Below are 23,337 nucleotides of genomic sequence, written 5' to 3'. Positions count from 1 at the left end.
TGGTGACTATCTCACTCTCTTGGAGTGGCAGAGAGGATACAGAACAAATAACCTTCCAGAAAATTGGCCTCTTTATGGCTACCTCCTATGCCTGTGCCCAGGCAACAGACTGTGCAGGGTTGATTCAGTCAGGAATGCTATTAGACAGCATGAGCTTAGGAGACTCTGAAATTTGGTTTCTCTTGCCCAAGATATAATTTCTGCCTGTAAAATTAGAGCTTATGTGAATTTTGCAATCTCTTATTAGAATTTTAGATCTCTCTGAAATAGTCAAATGTTCTGCCCACTCTCATTCATTCATTGACTATATACATATAGCAAGTACACTGGATGCAGGCATTGGGGCAAGTACTGAAAATGTACAACAACCCTGCTCTCTGTGAGTTTATACTATGGAGTATAGTACTTGTATCCTGCCTATTCCCAAAAGAATTTTGAGTAGTGCATACAATTAAAACTAAAGTCAAGAAAAGAAACAGAATTACAAATAAAAATGAAAGAGAGCCATCATAAGAAAAATGCAGCAGTAAACTTTACCTGTCCCCGACAATGAGCTAATCACTATTCTTTAGAAATGGATTGGCTTGAAGTATGTCAGCTCCTAAAGAAAAAGAGATTCACTTCATGCTACATAGTCAAATACTCCAATGAACTACTCTGCCCCACCACTGCCATACACGTTTTTCTGGAAAGGCAAGTGTTTCTCTGATTAAACTTAGGCCATTGTAATCCTTGTTTTATTACAGAAACATTGTTCAAATAGGCAAATGTGGTATTGAACTTTTTACAAGGAAAAGGGTATATATGAATCTAACCCAGTCAAGGTGTTTTTGTTTGTTTTTTGTAGAGGCCTGAAATAATTATAGCTCAGCTACTTCTTAGGGATAAACTAAGGATAAATCTGGACAAACTAATGCATAAATGCTGCACTCTTTGGATAGATTCTCTTAACAAATGAGATTCATTCCCTCATTCATTTATCAAATATACAATTGACCCTTGAACAACATCAGAGTTAAGGGTGTCAACCCTCTGCACAGTTGAAAATTTGAGTATAATTTATAGCCAGCCCTCCGTGGTTCCTCAGCGTCTGTGGGTTCAACCAACCACAGATCATGTAGTACTCTAGTATCTACTACTGAAAAAAATCTGGGTATAAGAGAACCCAGGCACTTCAAACCCATTTTATTCAAGGGCCAATTATATATAGTATAGTATTTCCTTTTGTAACTTAATCAGAGCCTTTGCTGGTTCCAGCATGCAGTGTATTTAAGATCCCTACACAGGCGTTTTGGGAATCAAAGACTGAGTATGTGCTGACGAATCCTGCAAATAACATCAAATATGAAACACAAAAATCTAACAGGCAGATTAGAACTTGAAGGCAACAAAACTCTTCCATTTAAAAGATAGTTCAAATAAAATTTATGTCTACTCCCAGGATGTCATAGATGTAGAGTTAATCAAGTAACTAGTTTGACAAGTGCTGGAACCACTCACTGGGATAGAAGCTAAATTATTCAGGTGGCAAGAAATCTTTTCATGGGAACTTGTACGATGCTAAGAAATTGCTCACATAAAGTGACTACACAGACTGTACTTACTGAGTCTCAAATGATGAAATCTCTAGAATTCATAATCCATAGACTGTATAATTAATAATGGTAAGTAACATTTACTGTGGATTTACTAAGTGACAGAAATACTGCTAAGTGATTTACACAAGCAATCTACTCTCTGTTGTTGTAGAAACTGTTAGCTCTAAATCTCCCATTACGGGAACTTCTGCTCCAGAATGTGATTTTTCACCACTTACAAGAACAAGTCAAATTTAGTCCTTGTTCCACAAATATTTATTGAGTACTTACTATACATGAAGCATTGTGCTAGATGTTAAGGATGAAAGAGTCTATGCTCTTAGCAAATGTAAACTTAAATTGTTTCATCTAAAATATTTGGCATGTCCAGCTCTAGTTATCAGCAGGGCCTGAGCGGAGTACCAAGGGAAACCCACCTGCAGTTGTTTAAATATTTAGCTGTTGTAAGTAAAGTTCATAATCTCTTAAATAAAATATGGTCTATTCTCCTACTTTGACAAATATACTTTCCTAATGCTCTGGAAGGATAGGCTCTTAATTAGAATGCTTGGGCTCCTTGGAATTCGGTGCTGGAACATAGAGTTGAGGAAGAGGCATGTCCCAGTGCTTAGTGCCTAGCTGGGGTACCTCTCTTCCCATCTTTGGTTCATCCCACATCAAGAGGTGCCTCACATGCACACATGCGTGTTCACACATCTGCACACAGCCTCCTCTTGACTGTCCCTTAGGCATAAAGGTGATCACATGTGTAGTGTGGTCCATCCTCAGCGGAACAGACTCTGAGTTTCATAGAGTCCTGGAAGCAGACTTGGGGCTACTGGGCAGGGAATTCTGAGATCCCTGGTACCCAAGCATGACCTATAAGGAGAGAGGCTTGGGCTCCCAGTGTCTGTGTTGTGTTAGTACCATGAACCCGAGGCACAACCAGAAGAGGGCCAAGAGGGTGTCCTCTATACTGTGGGAGTGGGAAGAAGGCAAGAGTAGGGGGGCCTGTTATCTAGGTCTAAAGGTAGTAACTGCTGCAAGTGAAGAGAGGTTAACCATCCCAGCAACACTGCTCACAAGCTGTGTGGTCCTTCTACCTGTAGCTCACTCCCTGGCTCCACCCATAATGACCTGCAAAATTATGAGAGAATAACTAAAATTTTCTAGAGTATGCAAAAGACCCACTCAACTCATATTCTTCACTTAAGACCCTCATTTACCTACTCTGCAAGTGCTAGGTATGCACATGCACTCCAACCCCCAAAACAAGGAAAAGACTAATGTTCAAAGGCCAAGTTATAGCTTTGTTTCCCTTGTAACTAACATTTCTACTCCTGTGTCACTCAGTCTCCTTCTTTTATTTATAAATGCTCCCAACTCCTAAAGGATATGTGTTTTTATATTTTCCAAGATAACTTCCTGATGTTCTAAAAGAATATCTCTTTGATATTGTTTAGGAAACGGATGGTTGGAAGACCTTTTCCAATTGATTCGTAATACTTAAATTTTTTTTGAAGAATAGTCTCCCAAATGCAAATGTGACTGTTCTCCCATTTTCCATACACTCTTTAATTTTCTTTTGGCACCATAATAAGTTTTATAAACTAAGTTGGAATAAAACATTCCCTGAGCATGGTTTGATAATCATTAATAATAATTTTTTATTTTGCAACTTTTTGTGAGACTATAAAATATATATGTAAACAGAAACTAACATAATATGTGTTAAATAATTGGCACAATTAAAGGATTGCTATTACTATTTTTCAATATTATTTTAACTCTTCAGTAAGGAATATCAGGAAACTCTAGTCAGATTTTAAAAATTCATGTCAATAAACCACAGACTTTCCAGCTTAAGCAGTAAATAATCTTTTAAACTCATTTTATAATTGATGTTAATTTAAAAATAATTTTACGCTTATATTATGCTTATACTGCTTAATTCTATTCAGCATCTAGCTTTTGTCCTTGTAATGCTCCATCAGTCAGTCCGTTTGGATCATGAATTAGCAAGTCTCCAAAATAAAGTGACAGGTTAATTAAATTATGCAGGGAAAATGGTTTTCAATTCCATACCCCAACAGAGAGAAGAGGGACATTGAAAATTTATGATTACATCAAGTCTTCTCTGCATTTTCCATCATTCTCTAATAATAACTCGAGGCCAATGACAGAGCAATCACTCTGAACTTTTAAGGATATAAATATCATCAAATTTGACCTGGTTAAGTCATATAAGCTCCATCAATGAAAGTGTGACTAGCAAAAACTTCCCTATGAAAACTCTAAGGTCAGGAAATATTTTCACAAGAGTTTATCTCATTAGAGATGTCACTTTCTTAATTTGCACCACACAACACATCTAATAGAACAATCTTGGCAAGTGTGTAGCTGTATATTCATACCCATTTGAGACACATGCCTTGGGAACAAACTATATCTGTAAGTAGTGATTTTTTGTACTATTTTCCTCTTCTATTATTTTGATCATTGTCAAGAATACTACGTTCTCTGTGAGAAGAACTAGGGTAATCAAATTGTAGCACCAGATGTAGTAATCATGTTACCCTAGTATATTTTAGTATGCATTTCAGATTCCTGAGAGTATTATTTGAAAATAAAAGCAAAATTCAGGGAGGAAGAATGTAATTGTTGAAATATAGTAGTCGTGAAAATAACCACTTGTCCAGCAGCCCCAGGTTCTAAAAAAGCCATTTAATTCCTAAGGTCAATCCATGTGCCTAGGGTAGATTTAACGTACTTGGCTCTTTTCTCCTCTTTTTCTTTGTTTTTCATCAGCAGGGGGTCTATACTCATGAAATAATTATGTGATGTCAGTCATAAGCAACATTGTGAAATTAAGCAACCTTTTCTCAGATATCTCAAAAATGTTTCCTTTCCATGACTTTTCCCCCTTAAAGATGTATCTCTCTTTATTCCTCCCTGACAATTCCTTTTGTTCTAGGAGAAAACAGTTACTCTTCCAAGCATATTGCAGACTCTGAAAGGACCACAGGGAGAAAATATTTTCCATAAAGGAAATAATGCATGTAGAATTTCAGACCTTATTGATAAGGAGTTAGGAGAACATTTCTGGGGAAATGATGGCTTTTCAGGAGCTGACTTAGGAAGTTGAGAGGCAGGCAATGTCCAGGGCTCAGTGATGACATATTAGACCCAGGTCTATGTCTGTCTTTCACCATGATATACCCGTCCACTTGCACAACACGTGCACCCTCAATCAAAGCTTGTGTGAACGACCGTAAGGTGGACACATTCAGCCAGGTGGTAGGTCTTTTTTTTTTTTTTTTTTTTTGGTAGGTCTATTTTTAAAGGATTCCACCTCTGGCTGTGCTCTCCTCAGTCATGGATATAAAAGTGCCCCTAAGTAGGCGTTCCAAAAGTCCACCATGGAGAAGCAACATATGACCCAGGGCACAGATAGAAATGATTGGGAGTTGAGGTCCATTCCCACTATTGTTTCATCCACTAACTTCTGAGGCAGGTTTGAGTCATTCCAATGACTCTTTGGCCATCTGAAAATTATCTTCACTTTTCTTTCTTCTCATCTTCTTTCTTTGTCCTTCCCTCAGAAGGAGGCTCTTAGGTGTTTCCAATATTATGTTTGCTAAGTCCTGAGAATGAAAAACACCTCATTCCCCAAGTTGGGTATAAATGCTCTACTTTGTAAAATATTGCTCACTTCTTCCCTTTCTTATTGAAGAAGTTATTCATATTGATAAGCGGATTGAAATAGGTCATTATTTAGATATCTATTTTATCTCTTAAAAGATATTCCATTACAATTACTTTGCAATTTCACTTCAATATAGACTCCAATAAGCATCCAATCTGAGATGCTTTCACAAGTAATAATGTCATTTTTTTGTGTGTTTACTTCTATATATAGTGATATTCCTTCTTGATTGATATAGGTTAAAATTTTTAATGTTTTATGGTTGCAGAAGTTTACAGGTGCATTGCTAATGTGAGTCTTCTTAACATGTGAACTACTTGCAGGCTTCTCCTCAGGGTAATTAAGTTAATTATACCAAAATTTTAGAACAAATTTCTCACCTGTATATGGATATAGTATTCTATAGTAACTTTCTACAAGCTTTAAAGAGCCCTGGAATTGTTTTTCTCAGACAATTTCCTGTATAAGCATAGTTGATTTTGAGGAAAAGGAGTAATTAAGTTATGGGATTATTTCAAATGAATGGCAAGAATGTCTTGGAGTACTGTGGATTGTGTCTCATTCATTTTTGCATTTTAGGAAAGACTAGCCAAATTCCAGCGCATACTAGATGCTCAATGTAGAACTGAATGGAACATTTTAAAGTTTCCGTATCCGCACCCACTAAAATAGTTGAAATTCCAAAAATCTAATAATATTAAGTGTTGGCAACTGGAATTTATATACACTATTGGTAGACATGTAAAATGATATAATCAATTTGGAAAATGTTTGACAGAATTTTACTAAAGCTAAGCATACCTCTGCAATGAATCAGCAATTCCACTCTTAGGTATATATACAATAGACGTGGGTACATACGTGCAACAAAAGTCACGTACAAAAGTGCTGATAGCAACACTAGTCATCATCACTGCAAAATGGGAGCAACCCAGATGTCTATCAACAGTAGAACGAATAAATAAATTATGGTATGTATCACAAAATGGATACAATTCAGCGATGAAAATAGACAAAATGCTTCTTTACGCAACAACATGATTGGATCTCTCTCTCTCACACACACACACAAGCATACACACATGCTGTTGAACAAAAGAAATGACACAAACCGACCCCATTTCTATAAAGTTCAAAAACAGGTGTAATTAGCCTATACTGTTAGAAATCAGTTGAGTGGATGGTTACCTTTGGGGAAGCAGAGGAGGATTTCTGAAATGTCTTAAAGTTCTATTGTTCTGGGCTTCCCTGGTGGCACAGTGGTTGAGAATCTGCCTGCTAATGCAGGGGACACGGGTTCGAGCCCTGGTCTGGGAAGATCCCACATGCCGCAGAGCAACTGGGCCCGTGAGCCACAACTGCTGAGCCTACGCGTCTGGAGCCTGTGCCCCGCAACGGCAGGGGCCGCGATAGTGAGAGGCCCGCGCACCACGATGAAGAGTGGCCCCCGCTTGCCGCAACTAGAGAAAGCCCTCGCACGAAACAAAGACCCAACACAGCTAAAAATAAATAAATAAATAAATAAATAAAGTAGCTATTAATTAAAAAAAAAAATTCTATTCTATTTCTTAATCTGAGTAATGGTTACATAGGTGTGCGCTGCTTGTGATATTTCATCAACATGTCCATAGGAAAAATGTACTGTGTTTTCCTTTACTCTCACAGTATTACCGTATTCACAACGTTTTTTTTTTTTTAATTTATTTATTATTTATTTATTATTTATTTTTGGCTGTGTTGGGTCTTCGTTTCTGTGCGAGGGCTTTCTCTAGTTGTGGCAAGCGGAGGCCACTCTTCATTGCGGTGCGCGGGCCTCTCACTATCGCGGCCTCTCTTGTTGCGGAGCACAGGCTCCAGACGCGCAGGCTCAGTAGTTATGGCTCACGGGCCTAGTCGCTCCGCGGCGTGTGGGATCTTCCCAGACCAGGGCTCGAACCCGTGTCCCCTGCATTGGCAGGCAGATTCTCAACCACTGCGCCACCAGGGAAGCCCTTCACAACGTTTTTGACACAAAGTTTTGGATTTTTCACACCAAGCAATTCTGAAACTAACTGCCTGGAGTTAGCAGCAGACTCCATAGGTTAAGGGCTCAGTCTCCCAAGACTCTCCCACTTCAGACATCACTCACAAGTGACGGGTCCCCCAAGTTACCCACAACTTCTATCCTATTTGATTACAACTCAGAGGTTCCCATGACTCCCTTTTTTGGATTCAATTATTTGCTAGAACAGCTCACAGAACTAAGGAAACACATTTACCAGTTTATTATATAATAAAGGATATGCTAAAGGATGCAGATGAACAACCAGATACGTAAGGTGGGGTCTGTCCGGGTCTTGAGTGCAAGAGGTTCTAGTCCCTTGGAGTTGAGGGGCACCACCCTCCCAGCATGAAGATGTGTTCACAAACTCTGAAGCTCTTCAAACCTCCTATTTTGGGGATTCTTTAAAGGCTTCATCACATAGGCATGACTGATTATTAACTCAATCTTTTATTCCCTCTTCCTTTTCTGGAGGATGGTGGTGGAGCTGAAAATTCCAAGCTTCTAATCATGGGTTGGTCTTTCTGGTGACCATTTCCCTTCTAGGAGCCCACCAAGAGTTGTCTTTTAGAACAGAAGACACTCCTATCACCCAGGAAATTCCAAGGGACTTAGGAGTTCTTGTGTCAGGAACTAGAGTCAAGGAACAAATGTTAGAACAAAAGATGTTCCTAGTGCTCTTATCACTTAAGAAATTACATGGGTCTTAGGAGCTCCATGCCAGGAACCAGGGACAGATGTATATAAAATTATTTCACAATGTATAATTTCCATATGGTGTACTTTTCTGTGAAATGCCTACTTATTTTTGCTAAATCTAGATACTAGATTTTTATCTTGTACCCAGAAGCAGTTGGCCCTAGGAGAATTAGAGGAATGATGATTGAATATTTAGATATGGTGCCAGCTTGGAAATAATGTCTGTGAGCTTATGGTGTTGAAGTACAGAATACAATCCAAACTTGTTGGGATGACATACAATACCATTTGTGACTTGATTCTCACTTATTTCTAACCCTATTTCTTGTCTTTCTCATATATATGCCATTTTTCAGCCACACTAAATCTCTTGTAGTTTTATAATACATGATGCTTTTTCTTACCTCCATACACTATAAATAATACAGTGTTTCAACTGATTAATATGGTGTTCTCCATAGGGAGAAATCTTACCTTCATAACAAAGCTTAATATCAGGTACTCTGGGAAGACTTCCCTCATTTACTTTTTTTTTTTTTTTTTTGGCTGTGTTGGGTCTTCGTTTCTTGTGCAAGGGCTTTCTCTAGTTGCGGCGAGCGGGGGCCACTCTTCATTGCGGTGCGCGGGCCTCTCACTGTTGCGGCCTCTCTTGTTGCGGAGCACAGGCTCCAGACGCGCAGGCTCAGTAGTTGTGGCTCATGGGCCCAGTTTCTCCGTGGCATGTGGGATCTTCCCAGACCAGGGCTCGAACCCGTGTCCCCTGCATTGGCAGGCAGATTCTCAACCACTGCGCCACCAGGGAAGCCCCCCCTCATTTACTTTTATGATTGTATATGTATAAATATATAAAATTCACATATATATGAAAAAATTTTAAGAATACTTTTAGTTCATATTTAAGGCAAGTCAACAAGCCAAACCAATTACATTCTGTCTATATTGGCAATTATTTTACCCAACTATTGCTAACTTTCAAAATTTTCAAAATGAAATTTTCACAACTATTCAAATAGTTCAAATGATTCTATTAAGCTGCCAAATGTAAGTTGACATTTGCATTCTTATGCACATTTTGAAAATTCAGTTGACAAAGTAATTTTGAATGACCCTGAACATCTTACACTGGATAAAGTCCAGATGGTCACTCATATCCTATGGAATGTAACATGTACAGAAAATTCATTTGTCAGACTGAATAGAGAGAAGATTCATCTCAGTTACAAAAGTCAGACTTATCTCATATTTCAAACGAAATTATTTTCTTTTACTTTAGGGCATGTAAATCAATTCAAATTATACTCATCAGAGATTTAATGCCCAAGGCTCCATTAAAAAAAATATATGAGGGCTTCCCTGGTGGCGCAGTGGTTGAGAATCTGCCTGCCAATGCAGGGGACACGGGTTCGAGCCCTGGTCTGGGAGGATCCCACATGACGCGGAGCAGCTGGGCCCGTGAGCCACAACTGCTGAGCCTGCGCGTCTGGAGCCTGTGCTCCGCAACAAGAGAGACCGCGATAGTGAGAGGCCCACGCACCGCGATGAAGAATGGCACCCGCTCGCCGCAACTGGAGAAAGCCCTCGCACAGAAACGAAGACCCAACACAGCCAAATATATATATATATATATATATATATATATATATATATATATATATATATATATATATATATGAATAATTAACTGGAATATCAAATATTTATTTGTATATTAATGGACATGTCTAATTATTGACAGTATTTATGATGTTTAAAGTATGAACATTTGCCTTCAATTTTGTGAAAAACCAGATATCCCATCCTACATAATTCCTTGCCATCCAGTTTAAAGTCACCATAGCAATATGTCAACAGTTTAGTTGTGTGTATTCAAACCACCTTCCTATTTGAGGGGACTCCTTCTTGATGTGAATCTTGGTGGAAAGAAATGTCCTGCTTCCCAACATGATGCCAAAGAGAGTCAATGGTTTTATCCTGTGCCCAGAAGCAGCTGGCCTTAGAAAAATGAGAGAAAGGATGACTGACAACTTAGTTATGGTGCCTGCCAGGTTGGCGGCAATGCCAGGAGAGACTGTGGGGCAGAACTGTAGGATACGATAGGTGACCTGAACCAGCAAACAATCATGGCTAGTTACTTTCATGTCAGAACACATGCATTCAGACAAAAAAAAGATCTACTCACAAAATGTTTGCTTCCCATTCCTGTAAGCCTTAATTTGCAAGTCTGGGGTTTTGGGGTTTTAAATGCCGGAGGAAGGATAGCTTCTCACAGTGGATACAATTGTTCCTCAGAATTGAAATGAGACAGTTTTGCAGGGGCTTTCTTCAGGAAGTGGACTCGGAGATGTAGATTAGCAAACAGATTTATCAGAGTGCTCTAGTGTTCTGCACCTGTGGAAGGAAAGAGGTGTGGAAGCAGGACTTGGTAGAGGGTGAAGTCAAGCTGTGTTGTGATCTCAAGGAATTTCAGCTGGCCCTATGGGTAGCTAACGTGGGTTGATCCTTTAGAACTCTTCTGAATTGGGTAAGAGACCCAAGCCGTTATACTCCTGAGTCTATCAGTCACTGGAAATGGGTTACCCCAAAAGAGGGTGTGAACTTCAGTGAAATGGCTCTCTTCAGCTGAGGCAACCCCAAAGGGGGATGACAGCTGAGGGCTGTCTGCCAGCAGCCCTCTTAGCATTTAGAGGATTAGGTCCTTCATTCCAGAAGGGGAATAGAGAGATCAGTGTGGTGCATCAAAGAGTCCACCACAGGCAGTTTGCTTCCCACTTGTTCATACTACTGGGAAAATAGTGAAAGATAAAGTTATAATGTTGGATAGGCTAAGAATTAACCTATTAAGGTAGTCAAAGATAGCTATTTCACCAAGAGGGGAGGAAGGAGGATTAATGGAACTGAGGAAGCGCCTGAGGTACTTCCTTCTACTATTATGTCCAGTCGTAAAAGCTAATGGGAGACTACTAGTTACACAAAACTGCCAGGACCAACAAGGACCAAGATCCCTCCAGAATAAAACTTTGGGTCATCAAACCACTTAAAGGGCTTTGAGGAGTAGAGGTAATGACTGAAAACAAAGGCAATATATTGGGTTGGCCAAAAAGTTCGTTCGGGTTTTAGGCAAAACCCGAACGAACTTTTTGGCCAACCCAATAAAATGTGTGGGAGTTATCAATATTGATACAAGCTACACTTTTATAACCAATCCCCGTGCTTGTAACAAGTAACAGATTAGTTACTAGGCTAAAGTGCCTCTTAAATTCGACTAAACCTCCTATCAATATTTTTCTCCTTTTCATGTCATGTATAATATATATATTTTAACTCCTTACATCATGTCTCTCCTTTTTTCCTACTACTGCATGTCAGCAGTGGCTAATAGTATAACCCTGCACTGTACAATATGATAATCACTAGCTATCTGTGGCTATTTAAGTTTAAATTAAATTTAATATAATTTAAAATTCGGCTCCTCAGCTGTACTAGCATTTGCTCAATAGCCACACAGAAGTATTCGCTACTGTATTGGATGGTGAAGATTTAGAATAATTCCATCATCGCAAAAAGTTCTATGAACAAATGGCTCTTAGAATCACCTGGAGAGCTTGTTAAAATTCAGATTGCTGAGCGCTATGCCCAGAGGTTCTTATTTAATACGTATGGGGTGTGACCAAATAATTTGCATTTCTAACAAGTTCCTAGGTGGTGATGATGCTTTGGGTACAGGGAGAGTAGTGTTTAGGCGCTACATTAGTCACTGTGGAAGTGGGATTGTGACAGATCTGAAGATGGAAGAGTTTAATTTACATGGAAGAGATGAAAGAGATTCTGGTCTTGGAGTAGAGTGAGTGCAGCTTTCGACAAAACAATTATTAGTTACATTAGGCAAGAGCTTTCTATTTTGGAATATTAGTATGAGGATAAATGTGTACATGGATGTTAGGCAGACAAACATGGTGAAGAATATTGGATATTTGTCATTTTTCCTGCTCAGAATCTAATCCTTGTTTCTTTTCCAGGGAAATCCCTATTGTGTGAATCTTAGTAAAATGCAAAGCTTTATCTCTCATTGTGGAAGCCAAAGTGGGATCTGTCACAATCCCACTTCCATAGTGTCTAATGTAGAGCCTAAACACCATTCAGTCAGATCTGCTCTTTCTCTGCTCCCTGAGCCTGGAAAGGGAATAGTATATTGGCTCAGAAGATTGAATATATTTGCCTGGGATTTTGAACCTTGTGGGAATGATTCAAGAGCACAGAACAATCAGAATTCATTTAATGTGGTGCAGTCTATGAGTGGTTCTGCCAGGCTTGGGTTCCGTCATGGAAGCAATGGTCCCAGCAGCAACTGGGGCTTAGAGAAACGATGACACGGTAGCATCGTGGTCAGATTTTTCCTGCTGTATACTTTTAGGCACCATCTTGTTTCCTGTCTTCCAAGACTGTTCTTCCATTTTTCCACCACTTCTATGATCCTCTCTATGCTCACTCTATAATTACCCATTTTTATTAAATCAGCCTGAGTTAGATTCTGAAGTTTGCAACCAAGAGACTTGACTGTCCTCTTCCTTGTCCAGGAAGACCTCTTTGATGTGGAGCTAGCTGGTCATTCTCTTGTTTCACAGAGAGATTAATTCCAGCTGATGTAAGTCAAGAGGGTGTTTCTGAATGAATGTATAGAACTTTATTAAATGCCTTGTACTTTTGTTGAATCCTCAGATAGTAAGCTCCTTGTAGATCAAAACTGCTATTTTCATCTTGTATTCCCTACAATCAACTAGCAAAACATTTGAATATGAATTATTTCAGAAGAAAAAGGGGCATCCTTTTGCTCTGCACTCTCAACATAAATGTCACCTCATTTTTAAGCCCTTTCCTCATCATCTGTAGCCAGGCCAACCCCAGTCAACTGTTTTTTGTTATCATGGTTTATTTTCTTTATAACACGTATCTCTCTATTAAATTATATTTTTTTACATATGTGTTAATTTGTCTCTATCCCCTCTTGGATATAAGCTCAGTAAGAGCAGCAACCTTCACTACAGATCAGCCTGGACAAAAAAAATTAAACTCTCACTGGTTTTAACCAAATTCTTTCCACACAGAGAATTTTGAGTTTGGCTAAAATTACCAAGCAGCTGAAAGTCAGAGGAAAGAGTCACTTCCAGTGACCATCTACATGTCACTGGCTAAAATCTCCCCCTTTTTCCCCCTTTCCTCTCTTTTCCGTTTCCAAGCAGTATAAAGTCCTCTGTTTTTTTAATGCACAACATTTATAAATCATCATCTGAAGCCTGAGCAGACTTCAGAATCCCATTCTTTACCTTCATTTATCTATCAAAGTGTTTCTTCCAAACAGCTCCCCATAGAAGTAATTAAATGTAAATTTGTTACATTACTGCCTAAAATCTTCTTCATCTAGATTACTCCTGTCACAAATTAAAGATTAGTGGAATAAAAGTGTGTGTGTGTGTGTGTGTGTGTGTGTGTGTGTGTGTGTAGACACATACCTGTGGGTAAACTCTGAGGGGAAGAGATATCTCATTGCTTAGCCTCTCTGCCTGTAGACATTTCACTGAGTACTTGAGTCTAATCCTGGCTGCATCACTGACAGAGTAAACAAATCACCAGGAATCCTTGACTTGCATTTTCTTTTTCATGAAACTAATGGAGTATATCAATTGATCATGCATACGAATTGGCAAATACATAGATGGAAGGCAATAGAAGGCTTTTGTCTTTATTAAATAAAAGGGGACTCACAGTTTAAAACTTTATTAGGTTTAGCCCTTTGCAAACAAAAGAACTCACTGTGAGATGCAGGCTTAGTTATTTGTCTTCAGATATGCCTACCTCAGGTGACACACTGATTGTAGTCAACAAATCTGACAGAGATGATCACAGGAGGATTAGCACGGAGCTGGAGAGAAACAGCACAAATCCTAAAAGACTGCATTTCAGCTGGGCTGATAAACTGTCATCTTACAGAGCACACAAGTGCCGCCTTCCTTTAGGCAAAGATAATCTGTGCCTGTGAGCTTGGTATAAATTTAGCAACCAGAGAGGAGAAAAATAGAAAAGGACCTGCAGCCAAGGGGGGTTTTAAAGCCTTGCCACGGTAGAACAATACCTGGTCCTGCATAAATAGAGAGAAGAAGAAGTTTAAAAGGGGCTCTTGTGGAAGGGCTGACATCCAACATCACCCTGCCTGGGCTGGGCTTCCAAACTCAGCGTGGTGTCTGAGGGACAAATCGCCTTTCCCTCTTTCACTGGTAGCTTCAGTTAAACAAAACTCTTCGCTTTGGACTTTGTTTGCTTTTGCCATATTCAATCAATGTCACCCTCTCACCCCTCTGGTCTCCTTTCCGTAACAAATCCACTCCCCCGCTTCCACTACCACATCCACACACACCCCAGAAAGCACAAATAGAAAAAACACAGCCTGTTTTATGGACAGTTGACTGAGCGGTGCATATTTGAGCAGAAACAAGAAAGTTGTGGAATATACCCCCAGGTTTCAGTTGTCACTGTCACCTGTTCTGTGGTGCTCATCCATGCCAAGCCCCACGGCGAGATTCTGACATTCTCCCTTGTTCGTTGGGAAGTGACCTTTTCCTAATCAACTTGATCACAACCTTCTCCTGATTTATTTTAGTTTGCCTATTTTAAAACACTTGTGTGTTGTGTATGGCTAGCCTAACTATGCTAATATTCTACTGCCTGGTCATTTACTTACAGAGATGAACCTCTAGGGAGAGGGAGAAGTGTGTGCTCGTCTGACCAGGAATCCAACATCACAGCCCAGGGAAGGTGATGTGCCTCTGTGTGACAGAAAGAACACATGTAAATCCAATCAAAATAACTATTCTTTTATGAACAGGAAAAGTTTGAGGCAGAAATAGACACATTTAAGGGCTTAGGACTTTAAGGAGGAAAGAGCAGAGTTGCAACAAATCTAAACCAGCTTCAGAATGTAACTTCTCAAGAGATGGGGCCATTTTTGGTTCGTTTACATTTTCAAGGATGCTAACATGTCTGGTCCTAAAGAAGCTAACAGATTGGGAAACACCTGGACGTGACCATATAATGTGGCGAGGAGCACATCCAGGCCCAAAGGTAAGCATGACGGGTAAGCGACCTTGTAGAGAACCATTTAGAGGAAACAGCAGAACAGGAGCTGCTGCTCAATCTGGCTGGAAGACGAATGCAGATGTGAGGAGGGTGAGAAAAGACTGTGGGAACCAGACAGCTAATGTACCTTCACCAACTGATACAACTGGATACATACATACATACATAGATTGTGATAGGAGTTTGAAGTTTATATTTAATGACCCAGGTCCTAGATGGTGAGTAGTAATAATCACATCTCCAATGTTCCACACAGGCTACATGCTGCTGTTTTAGGGAATCCCCTTCCCCTACTTCTACCTCCCTAAAGATTATTGTTGATGTCTACTTTATCTGCATTTCACCTGCACAAAAATGTGAGCAGCGATAAGCAGGGTCTTTGACTCTATTTTCTCAAAGCGTTTTTCCCCTATTCTATTTTGTTTAATTCCACTAAACAAACACATCCCTCTTCCAAAATAGATGCCAACAAAACGTGAGCTTTCAGATGAACAAGGTAGAGTACAAAATTCTGCCAGAAGGCTATACCAAGAAATGTGAAGCGTCTGAGATTTTACTGTACTTATAAGCTGACAAGTTAGTTTGCTAGTTTCATGGATGCAGGCAGAAGCATAGACAGGACGTTATTGCTCATGGCACAGCAAGCAGCAGGAAGATTGGCATATTTGCATTAGTTCCCCTTGTTCTCAAGTCCTAGCGGGTGGGGGACAATGTGGATGGGCCCATTTGACACCTGCCTACTTGGTGGATGCGTTACTGCAGAGGAACCCTGAGCTTAAGGAACCCCGATGTTTTATAATGGGAAGTCTTCAGAGGGAGACCTTATCTTTATTATACAGGACTGTAAGCGTGCTTGCCTGTGGTTCTGGAGGGAGATGTCTCTGTCTTTCAAGGCTGTTTACTATACAGACATCCTGGAAAAGAGGTCTAGAATAAAGATACCCAGTGCCTCTACTTGCAAGAGACACATGAAACTCCATGGAGAAGCATCTCCCTACAGATTACTCAGCTCTGTTTCTCACTACCATCCTCATGCGCCCTGCCCCCTCTTCACTGTCTGCCACATTACGCTCCCACTGTGCCCTGTACCCACTCCCTCACCCCACTGATCACGCTGCATTGTACCCGCTTGCTCAGTTATGTGCGTCTCCCATTTGACTATAAACTTCTAATAGGATGAGACCATTATTCATCTTGGCATCACCGGTCCAGCACAGTGCTTGACCCTCAAGGGAACTCAGCAAATGTTGAAATAATGAATGACAACATTTAGATACTTCCTTGAAGTCAGGGTCTCTATCCTATACATCTTTGTATCACAAACTGTATCTCCTAAAAGAATTTTTTTCCTATAACAGACATAATTATCATAATAAAATTAAGTAATTAGTAATAAATTTCCCAAGCAGGCTAGCAAAGTCCAGCCTTCCAGACCAGTGATCTCAAATTGAAAAACAAACTAGCTCTCTTAAATCATAGCTGCATTTCATAGCAAGATCATTTTGTAAAGCAAAATATTTTAAATATTGCCCTTTTTTCATTTTTTTAATCATGCATCTTTCCCATATGTTTTTGTAGTTTTTAAGATTATTGTTCATGGTATCTCAGGTTTTTTTCTTTTATCACAAACATTCTTTATATGAAACTCATAGTTCTAGTCTTCACTTGAGCAACAAAATATGTTCACATAATTTTCTCTCGAAACAGACTCTTTCATTTCCCCACTTAGGATAGAGGAAACACAGTATGAATGGTTTTACTTGCCTTTTAACTCTGCTATAAGAAAAACAGTGCCGTGGGACAGCTGCAGGCGGTGCCTCTTGGCCTCAGCGATTGGGATTTCACAGGGAGAGGGTGGAGGCAGAGGAAGCTCACGTCCTCCCTCCGGGATGATTGTTTCTCAGTCCAGCCCAGTGCTGTCAGGCCTCCTGACATTGTAAGACGTGTCTGAAATCTGGATTTTTTGGTGAAAGCTCCTAATTTTATTTAGTGACCATTTACTCAAGAAAAAACCAAATACGATGTACAGATTTCTCAGACCCTGGGCCCTAAATTTGTTATGTCTGAAACTGCCTGGAGTAGAGAAGAGACAGGTACCTAAGGGGGGGTTAAAGGTCAACATGGGAACAGTAAACAAATGGCTGAAACATCTACACTGCAGGCACATGGCAGAGAAAAGCTTTTTATGGTGCATAGAATACATGGCGAACGTGCAACAATTAGACTTGCATCCTGTCCTAAAGAAGCTTCCAATCTATGGGTAATGTCATGTGAAAGCCAGAGGCACTTTCAGTGTTTGATTTACTGAGTACTTGAAAGTCCTAGATAGACTCTTCTTACATTTTTTTATTTACTTAATTTTTAATATTTCTTATTTTTTTATTGAAGTATAGTTGCTGTACAATATTATATAAGTTACAGGTGTACAAGATAGTGATTCACAATTTTTAAAGTGTATACTCAATTTACAGTTATTATAAAATATTGGCTATATTCCCCATGTTGTCCAGATAGAGCCTTTTAAGTACCTTTTGTGGATGTACCTTCTGCAAAGACTATCAAGTCTTTCAGAGAAACGTTCATGAAAAAGACTTGGCCTAGTTTCATCCTATAAAGAGCAGGCAAAATAACAGTCAGGGAGGTACATATACAACTGCACCCCACACACATGCATATATTCACCAGGGTCAAACCATCCTTGGGAAGAGAAAACACTGGCACTCTAGGGGAACATAGCCTAGAAGAAGTAATAGTTTAACAGAGTCAGAGGAAAGCCAGCCCTGCCTCAGGATGAGAGGAGCTGGGCAGCGAAGCACCACAGGGGACATTGGTGGTCCTTCTCAGGACAGTGTTCCAATGCCATGCACGGAGGACAGGCGAGGAGTCTCAACATTTATGTGTATGGCCTTGCAGTTGAGAAATGAGCCTTTGAAATCAAACAAATCTGGTTCAAATTCTGGCTCTGTTATTTACAAGCTGAGTGGCTTTGACCAAGTAACTTCATATCCCTAAGCTTCAGTTTCCTCATCTATAAAATGGAAATAATAAAAATAACAATGTGTACCACATGAAATTTTGTAAGCATATGACTAAAACCTCTGGAGTAGGATCGTTTTGTAAGGATACGACTAAAACCTCTGGAGTAGAGAAGGAATGGAGAAGTGTGGCAGAGTGTGGACTGCAGTGAAGCAGGCGTCCGCAGGCTGGAGAAGTGGGGCAGAGGCAGGGCCAAAGGGGCAGCTGAAGGCAAGCAGTCCAGTGTGGCAGTGATATGAAGCCCAAGTAATAGCAGGGTCTGGGCCAGTGGAGAATAGAGACGGGAGCGAAAGCACACAAGAAGGACTTGGTGGAATGACAGCTCCCTGTATGAGTTTGCAGCCATTCCTAGACCCTTGTGGTAAAAAAGCAGTTGTGTATATTTTTATTTTCACTGGTCAATTCCCTTGGTATGAAACTGGCAAAAATCTCCTTCAAAGGTCGAGAAAAATTACAGCGTGAAATTATGACAATGAGTTTATAAAACATAGATTGTGATATGGATCCTTAATTTCTTGGAGGCAGGAAATATAACATAGTCTTTAAACTACTTTGACTTCTCAGGCTTTGTTTTATTTTAAGGGACTTTAGAAAACAAACCCTTGGGTGAAAATAGAATCTTCTTAGGTTTTTACTCTGGCTTTGCAGCTAACTTCCTTGAATAGAACAGTTGATCACTCTGTGCTCTGTGTTTGCCATCTGGAAAATGGGAATTAATAATATCTGCATCTGCTTTCTCCATGAAGATGATGTGTGGGTAAAGGTGATACATGAAACATCTAGCACCTGAGACAGAATGTGTAGTAAGAATTCTAGATTGTGTATCATTTATTGATAATACATTTTACAAAATTTTATAAAAAATGAGTCCCCCCTATTTTTTTTAGAAACAAGAGAGATTGTTGTCTCTATTACTCTCAAAAAGAAAACCACAATACACTGTCTTTTTCATAATGTTTGAGAAAATTGGCAAAGAGGATTGAAGAGTGAGTCTTTTCTAAAACTTCTATTACTGTAGATATTGGCCACTTCAGAAATAAAGATCTCATTACATTACTGTTAATGGTGGGAAACAAACCATTTCACTTAGATTTTCAAAAGATATTAATAAACTGTTCTTTTAAAGACTCTCAAAACCATGTTTCATTGTATACCTATAGGAACATCATTTCTTGATTCAAAAGATTAAAAGAGCAACATCAAGGTTACCCATGACTGATGGTAAATAATTCACTCTCAATATATATATATATATATATTGCCTTCAGAAAAAGAGCATGAAATCTAGAATATATAAATATTAAGCAAAAGTAAATCCTTCAGAATGTTTCCAGCATGAGGAAGCTGGGCAGAAAGACTCAGAATGAGACTCCAGGATAGCGACTAAAGGAAGAAAACACTTTTAATATCTATAAACTCTTTTTTGACATAGCTAGAGAGCTTCTATTTTTAAAATACCAAGTGTTTTTATAATCTTTAAAATTATTTTACACCATCTCATTATTTTAACAATGTGGATATTTCAGACATGGAATTTATGGTAGATAATCTGGACCAAATATTTTCAATGGGAAGCACCTTGAAGGCCTCTCCCACTAAAACATAACTAGATACTGAATATAATAAACTTTTAATTGCATTTTGGATTCTCAGAAAATTTTAAAAAATTCTGAAGATTTCCTCTCTCTCTGAAAAAAAGAAAAAAATGAGCTGAATCCAGAGCTTGAAACTGTGAACACAGAAGAAATTGGAAAGATTGAGCTGTTCCATGTCAATATTTTACAGCATCACCGTGGTCCACAAACTCCAACGTATCTGAAGCAGGATGAACCCAAAAAGTCTGCCAAGAAACATTATATTAATAGCTGTAGAACACTAAAGATTAAGTACTCAAAAGGAAATCAAAGTGAAAACTAAAATAACCAACAAAAGATATGACAGCAGATTTCTTGATGCAAATAAAGGGAGCTGGAAGACAGTGGAACGTATTTTCATTTTCTTTCCTCACCTTGCTATCCCACAGGACAACTAGCTGGCCCAATGTATTGATGACATCATGCTGACTGAACCTTACTAGATGTCCTACTAAGACACATGCAGCAGCTTTGGGGAGACAAATCAGATCATCAGGAGTACTTTCTGGGTCTTCCTGAGAAAAATCTCCTGGAAAATGGAAATACCTACATTAATACGTATTAAAATGCCTCAATAATGAAACAATGTGTTCTTGCTGTTTGTAATAGCGATAAACCCATGGTATAGAATATAAAGTCCAGAAACAGACCTAAATACATATGGGAATAGTATGTGATAAAGATGGCATTTCAAAATAGTGTGGAAATTATGGACAGTTAATAAATGAATAAATGAAACAAATTTATAGCCTTCTAAAAATAATATACTGAAGTTGGAACTATACCTCATCATCAAAAAATTAAAATAGATCAAAAGATTTACATATAAAAACTAAAATCATAAAAGTACTTGAAAAAAACTAGAGATGATTCTTTTTTTATTATTATTTTTTAATTTTTATTTTGTGGCTGTGTTGGGTCTTCGTTTCTGTGCGAGGGCCTTCTCTAGTTGTGGCAAGCGGGGGCCACTCCTCATCGCAGTGCGCGGACCTCTCACTATCGCGGCCTCTCCTGTTGCGGAGCACAGGCTCCAGACGCGCAGGCTCAGTAATTGTGGCTCACGGGCCCAGTTGCTCCGCGGCACGTGGGATCCTCCCAGACCAGGGCTCGAACCCGTGTCCCCTGCACTGGCAGGCAGATTCTCAACCACTGCGCCACCAGGGAAGCCCCGAGATGATTCTTTTATAAACTCAGAATGGGTTATTAATTGTAATAGAAAAGTTTGTTATATTTAACCACATAAAATAATAAATTTCTACATGGTGAAAACGGAAAAAAATATGAAAATAAACTCAAAATAAATGACAAGCTGAGAAAAATCGTTTGCAATTCATAGACCAAGGGCTGATCTAATACATAAAATGCTTGTTAGGGGTAAAAAAAGACCATCATTGCAATAGAAAAATAGGCAAAAAATATGAACAGTTAACAGAAAAGGAACTACAGATGTCCCTAAAACTCATTAAAATATTCCTAATGTTAATGATAGTAAGGGAAAGGTGATTTAAAACTACATTTGCAATCAGATTGTTAAATATCTAAAGGTGTGATAATGCCCTCTCTTTGAGTCCATGAACATTCTCATACATTGCTCTTGGGAGTTTAAATTTGTCCAATCTTTTGTAGGGTAATTTGGCAATATGTTTCAAAAATTACAAATACATAGACACTTTGAGCCAAGAATTACACATCTGTAAATCTATCCAATAGAAGTATTTTCACATGTGTGAAATGAAATTCAAGGTTAGTCCTTATAAGAAATATATTGGTAATAACCTAAGTGTAGATCAGTAGGACACTGGTTCAATAGGGATATGATGCAGATAGTGAATAACAAGGAGGTGCTCTCTGTACAGCAACAGAAAGCTCTCTAAGGTACAGAGGTAAATGGGAAAAGCAAGACAAGAAAATTAAAATTATAAAAATATAGTCAAAAATTAAGAAGTTATATCTAAACTAGACGTTATATCTAGTTATATGTAAAATTTTACGTAAAATACTTCTGGTAGGCTATATGAAAAACAGCAATAGCTATGTACCTGGAGGTACATGCCTTTTATAAGAAACACATTTAAGAATATAAAGAAATACATATATTGATATATAGATATTAGGCAAATATTAACCAAAGAGAGCTTCTATAGCAGACAAAATTGACTTTAAGACAGAATAAAATATCGTTAGGATGCCATTAGAGATGGAGAGAGTCACTGCATAAAGATAAAAGGTTCAACTCATCAGAATATGTGTTCCAAATTTGTACACAAATGAATTATCCTCACAATATCTAAAGAAAGATTGAGACAAAATTCAATAACACAGTGGGAGATTTAGACACAATCTCCTATTACTAATAGGTAAAATTAGTAAAAATATAAATGATTTGGACAACACTATTAATAAGCCTGATTGAATCTAGAAATATAGGTCAGCATCCAACTGATACTGTCTTCTTAAGCAAAGATAAAACAAATGAATTAAAGTTCTACTAACTCTACCAAACAGGTCTCAATTATTCCAAAGAAATTTCTTATAAAGTACTCACTGTTTACAATGCAATTAAATTAGAAGTCAAAAACAATAAGAAATAAAGTCTCCGTATGTATGCAAATTAGAGACACAATTCTAAATAACTCATATAACCTAGGAAAACTCAAAATGGGAAATACTTCTAATTGAATGGACTTTTCTTTCAATTTTGAAAGCAATGGCAAATTATTTTAAGTAAATAAGAACACCAGAATTTCTACTTTGTACTATGTAAAATATAAGCTGCATTATGATCTTAAGTGTTATAACAAAAATGATTGAACAATGCTCCATGCAGGTTAGGAATCAGGAGCAACTAAATAACTTGATTTTAGTGACATTTATAATTTTAGAAGGTAGACAAATAGTGAAAGTCAAAGTTGTAGAATCTTAGTACTGCTCGGGGATTTTAAATAATAAATTTAATTCTGTTTTACCCGATAAGGAAAATTAAGGTTGAGAGAAGTGTCATAAAATCTTCTACAATTAGTTGATGTCAAACTAGGATTCTAACCAAGGTCTCCTGACAGCAGAATGTCACAGATTCAGACAGACATGGGGGGGGCTCGAGTCTTTTCTCCACAATTTACCTAGCAGAGCTTCAGTTTTCATATCTGCAACAACAAAAAAAAGAATTAATTGGTTAATGGTTCTTATTTCCAAGTTTGTAGAATTTGTAAAATTTTATGAACTATTACATCTGAGTAAAGAATGCTCATTGTTTACCAGGTAATAGCCTTTCTATTAACAACTGGTTCTGAGAAACTTGCTGCCATATTTTAAACATAAAATGATACTGTGCTCATCTATTTCTTAAAGGGATTCATGCCTTAAGTTATATTTTTACATAAATGCTACTTTGAGATACGCTAGAGAGTTTGAAATAGCCATTTGTGAATGTGAATAGACTGCTACACAAATATTCTAGGACAGTAGTGTATTGAATTTTAGTCATAATTATCTCTGATTACCCCCTTGACATCAAGC

At 38.4% G+C, this 23,337-nt stretch overlaps 1 long non-coding RNA gene across 1 annotated transcript in view; it reads left to right on the top strand.

Moving 5' to 3' along the window:
* LOC309666930 overlaps window positions 1-22,715 on the top strand; it is a 78,383-nt gene extending 55,668 nt beyond the window's left edge. The window contains exons 2-3 of the long non-coding RNA XR_014267358.1: window positions 14,759-14,863; window positions 20,211-22,715. This is a non-coding gene — a long non-coding RNA (uncharacterized lncRNA). The remainder of the gene's footprint in view (window positions 1-14,758; window positions 14,864-20,210) is intronic.
* Window positions 22,716-23,337: the final 622 nt, after the last annotated feature.

Source organism: Balaenoptera physalus, assembly GCF_965194825.1.
Source record: "Balaenoptera physalus genome assembly, chromosome: 9".
Taxonomy (NCBI): domain Eukaryota; kingdom Metazoa; phylum Chordata; class Mammalia; order Artiodactyla; family Balaenopteridae; genus Balaenoptera; species Balaenoptera physalus.
This window is presented reverse-complemented; position numbering and strand designations above follow the sequence as displayed.